At 34.4% G+C, this 5,093-nt stretch overlaps 1 non-coding gene across 1 annotated transcript; it reads left to right on the plus strand.

Annotated features, from left to right (window-relative positions):
- The first annotated feature begins 2,419 nt into the window (after positions 1 to 2,419).
- Positions 2,420 to 2,491, plus strand: trnaq-cug. The gene has a single exon. It is a non-coding gene; the product is annotated as a tRNA-Gln (tRNA).
- Positions 2,492 to 5,093: the final 2,602 nt, after the last annotated feature.

A 5,093-nucleotide genomic window follows, 5' to 3' on the forward strand; every position in this document is an offset into this window, starting at 1 on the left:
TTCCATGCCTCTGTGTCTATATCTGCCCCATTTCCGAATCAAAATGTACCTTGACCAAACATAACTCTGCATAGAAATAAGCCCTTTAGCAAATTAAGGCTAGAACAGCAATTAAATGAATAACCTGAACCAGTCTGACTAGTGTCCAAATGTCAGTGAGAATTTTCTTAGACAGAAAAAAAACTTTCTAACTACAACTTTTGTTTGTTTTGTTTTGTTTTGGCATACTGAATAAAATTAAATAAATTAAACAATAACATCCAAAAACTTTGTGTCGTTGACCAACCTACTGAGAAGTGACCTAACAGACCTAAATTAATATTGGACAATTTTCATCTTATTGACAGCCATCAGCCAAGAATAAGACAATATAATCAGATATCAGTGTTTATCTGGCACATCCTGGTTATCTCAAATTAATTTTGTTCTTACCTGACAACACTTATCTATATTTTATTGTACTGAGTACAAGAAATCTTAATGGAGCATTTAGGCTATGAAAAGTAATTAAACTGTTGATGGTTTTTAAATGTCTGTCACATAATTGATCTTTTTATGCCAAAAGTTTTTTTTATATATTTACATTAAACTTTTTTTTTTTCATTTAAATAGAGTTTTATGAAGGGCTGAAATACCTTAAAGGGGCAATAAGCAGAAAATCGTCATTCCTAGACTGAAGGAATTGAGGATGGCTATATGAAGAACTAGAGGTGTAATTTCATCTAGAGTATAGCAGGAATCACATACAGTCTGTGTGTTGATCTTGAGCCCCGTGTTTACAAGCCGGTCTGGCCACTGTTACGTTCATGTGACTCACACATGAACGTACAGCCCTCCATCCCTATAAAAGGCTTCAGCCAGAGCAATGGTAGCACGTACTTCTGAAGTAAAATGACAGAGAGCAGAATGAAATGTTCACCAGAAGACAACCAGGATCTAACATTCCCTCAGAAAACACAACGGCCTCTGGTGAAGAAGTTGTCGGATGAAGAAAGGGACATAACCCGGATTAACATCCGGCTCGTATTTCCAAAGTGGAGAGCTAAAGGAGCTACAGTTTGACTCGGAGCTAGCTTCTTCTGGACAGGTAAGTAGCAGCATAAAAAAAAGTAACAGCATAAATGTTAAGATACTTCAATATGTTGTTTTGGTCAGTGTGTTTGCACCTTCATTCGGGGACAAGGCAAGTGGGGGAAGATGCAGAGGGAGGTGAGGCTCATTACACACTTTGTTTTAGTTTACATGCAGTGCACAACAGCGAACCTTGCGGTAAAACAATTTTGATTTTTGCCCCTTTAAAACTGTTCATTTGTTTTCCAAAATGTATTTATATTTAATTTAATTTATTTATTCATTCATTCATTCGTTGTTTGTGACAAAAAAGAAGACAAATGGCAAAACAGTCATATTAGTTGTCTGCCAAATGATTATTCTTATCATCAGTACAGGCTTAAAATTTTTAAATCAGTGCATCTTTATCACTGATCTATCTATAAAAGTAGAACTCTTGAGGAATCAAGTACAGGAAAAGTACACCCTGAATACAGTCAAATATGCTGGAGGTTCTGTAATGCTGCAGATCTGTGCTGTAACTTCTGCTCTTTGAGGAATTATTAAATTGTAAGGTTTGAAATGAAGATCTTAGTTTTTCAGTATAAGATTAAACTGACAGCATATCCAAAAGTAAAAAATTAATTAATTAATTAATTAATCAATCAATAAATATTTGTTACAATGGAAAAATGACCAGTAATTAGTCTTAAACTGAATCCCTTTGAATTTAAATTAATTAATTTATTCGTTATTTATTAAACTGTAATCTGCCATTGCTAAAAGAACTCTTGTGCCATTGCTAAAAGAACTCTTGCAAACAAAAAATAGCTTTGAATAAAAAATAAAATATAAATTAAAAAAATGACAGAAGTTACTAGAAGACAGGGGCATGAATCTTTTAGACCAAAATTACATACTTGTCATCTTGACAAAGTTTCTGCAACAGAATATTAGTGAATAGTACCAATAACTTTGTTTGGCAAATATTTTAATATGACATTAACACTTTTATAAATATTTCAATTATAAGATACCGTCAAAAACAGTTTTCTTATCATTCTGACATCATGCTTCCTAGAGTATTCTCACTGCAGGATTCTTATTAATATCTTGCTGCTGTGAAAATGAGATTCTGGAATCTGCGATTCCACGTAATGACCACAAGGTGGCAGCAGATATTTTTAAATCACGTTGAATCAAATCCCAGGGTTTTGTCTTTACAAAACCGATCCTTGCCCATTTGATGTAAATAGTCGTGTTTTATCCAATTGAAATATTAGATAAATAACATATTAACAAAGAATAATACCGCCACAACATTTCGTAAACACCTTTTTCTATGAATGGCTACGTTGCGTCGTCACGTGGTTCCATGGTGTAATGGTTAGCACTCTGGACTCTGAATCCAGCGATCCGAGTTCAAATCTCGGTGGAACCTTACATTATTTATTGTTTTGAAATAAAGTGTAAACTCTAAGAAGATAGAAAATGTTACGTAAAATAAAACATAATTTATTTAAATGAAAGACTCAAAACTGTTTAAAAATGCTGAGACACTGCAAACAGTAGCCACAGAACAGCTTAACACCACGTTTCATCATGGCAGTGAGTTTGAAGCTAAAGTACAAAACTACCTGCAGAGGTTGTATGGATAATCAGAGGAAAGGCAGGTAGCAGTGAGCCGTTCTTGATGCAAAATTTACTTGCTGCTCTCTCTCTTTGGAAATGACCTTTTTAAGTCTATGATAAAGATAACTGGGATTCAGTTAAGGCATTAGAAGTTAGCTTGGTAAAAAAAATAATAATTTCAGAACCCTGTGATAGCTGCTTGAGTCAGCGACAGGAAGTCTGGACAAGATGACACGAATAGGTCTAATCTGAAAAGGAACAGAATATGTTTACATATTCCAAGACACCAAGTGACATGATGCACAAACACTATCTTGCAAGGACAGTGTACTTTTATATCCTGTATAGAGTAAATTAACTTTGCACACATGAGCTTATAGAAGTGAAACGGCACTGTTTCTGTATGCTGTACTCATGTTTTCTACTTGGTCAGCAGAGCAGCTCAAGGTAATAAAGAGTTTTCTTCTGTAAAATGACCTAACAGCTCCTGTGGGTTTTAAGGATAAATGTTTTTGCAGAAGCTATATAAAAGCATTATATTATATTTTTTAACAGAAAGAAGCCTAAGAATTCTTGTCAGATTTTCTTTGCACATTCAGTGTGCTCTTTTACTGCAAATGATTTATATTACATTACAAAATAATTACTGTCATATTGAGTAATGGATGAGCAGAAGACTACATTAAACATGACTTCTGTGAGCTGATGCAGATGGATATTAAATATTCACACTCATTAGTGAAGGCTGAATCGGTTTTAGCTCACAAACTCGTAGACAGTTCCAGTTGGTATTGGATGAACAAGCGCTTTAAAATCCAAACAAATGTCCTGTGAACATGCTGAGATTAGGTGCTCAAATGCAACTTAGAAAAGTTCCACATTTTTCATGTTTTTTTGCACATCCTGTCACACTGTCATGATTCACTTGAAGTTAAATTTTTGGTAAAACTAGATGCAAGAGAGACTGTTATTTTTAACACATAACTTTGCTCAATCTGATAGGAGTTTCTTTATTATTAAGGACAACACATTAATTTAGATTTAAAAAGCTTTTGAATTTATGAAATTCTATTAATCTAAAATAGTCTAAATGTAGTTTTATAACTAGAAAGGAAATCCTCTTTAAACTACAGTAAAATAGATGTGTGCAATAATAAAAACATTAATTCTGTGTTTTAACTTGCATGTTGAACCTTTGCAGATTTCTTTACTTTAAATGCCTTTAATATCCAGCAAGAAGTCTGTGTGATGAGTAAACTCAGGTGAAGGCAGATGATTGTTTCTGTTTCTAAATGCAGTCAGGGACTTTCTGTCTGCCTGTGATTTAATCTCAGAAAGATAAATGAACTGTTCCTGCTGAGCATTCATTTTCAAGTTGTCATTTAATCTCTTCTGATATATATTTTTCTATCCAACAACAGTTTTTCCAATTGAACTGACAAAGTAATAAAAGGAACCTTCCAACTTATGATAGCAATAATCAAATATTTACTCCTCCACGTCTGTTTTTTAGGCTTTTACATCTCTAAAAACTGTAGAAACAGGTGTTCTCATACAAGGACTGTCAAGCATTTTACACTTCAAAACTGCAACAGCAATACAAGATGGATAACTGTGGACTACTTTTATTATTTATTTAATTTTACTGCAACATCAAAGATGACACAGCAAGATCATTTCTGCAGGAAAATGGAGACCATCTAAAACTTCCTGTATTAAACCCTCCCAAACTGTATGTCACATTAACCACATTACCACATGAGGGCAGTAGACGGCGGGGATCTGAGCCTGCTCAGTCTTTGAAGAATGTTGTGTTTTGCCTTGTTTCAATTCAGTTTGTCCATTTGAGTACCGCATCATCACTTTGATTAAGTTTATCTGAAGATTTACCTGTCTGTTGGTTGACTAAGTGAAAATAATCTGATAAATGACTTTACTGGGTCATAATCAATTTAATACCAAAGGCATAAATGATGAGGGGATTGCCCAGTTCCGTTTTTCTATAAGACCAAACTACATGTAAACTAGTGTCTGTTGAGTGTAGATGTTGATCATTCTTTATTTCCCAAAGAGAGATTACTCAATTAGTTTTTGAATCAGATTTTGGTCTTTTCTTCGTTTCAGTTTTATAAGTATTTTCTAAAGACACAGAATATACTTACTATCTCTATACAGATATGTTGCATGTATTTTTTTTAGACACAAGAACCCTCCATCAGTGAATTCACATGGTTTAAACAGGGTATTGGCAATACTGGCGCGTGTACTTTTGTATAAATGTTTCTTCACCGTTACAGACGTTGTTCTCGGTCACAGCTGCCAGCGGTGTCATCAATGACGTCGGTGAGATTTGTAATGAGTCACGTGGGCATCGCAGGTCTGGATAAAACGCTGCTCGGGATAACACGGAC

Source organism: Melanotaenia boesemani, chromosome 10 (assembly GCF_017639745.1).
Source record: "Melanotaenia boesemani isolate fMelBoe1 chromosome 10, fMelBoe1.pri, whole genome shotgun sequence".
In the NCBI taxonomy this organism is placed as follows: domain Eukaryota; kingdom Metazoa; phylum Chordata; class Actinopteri; order Atheriniformes; family Melanotaeniidae; genus Melanotaenia; species Melanotaenia boesemani.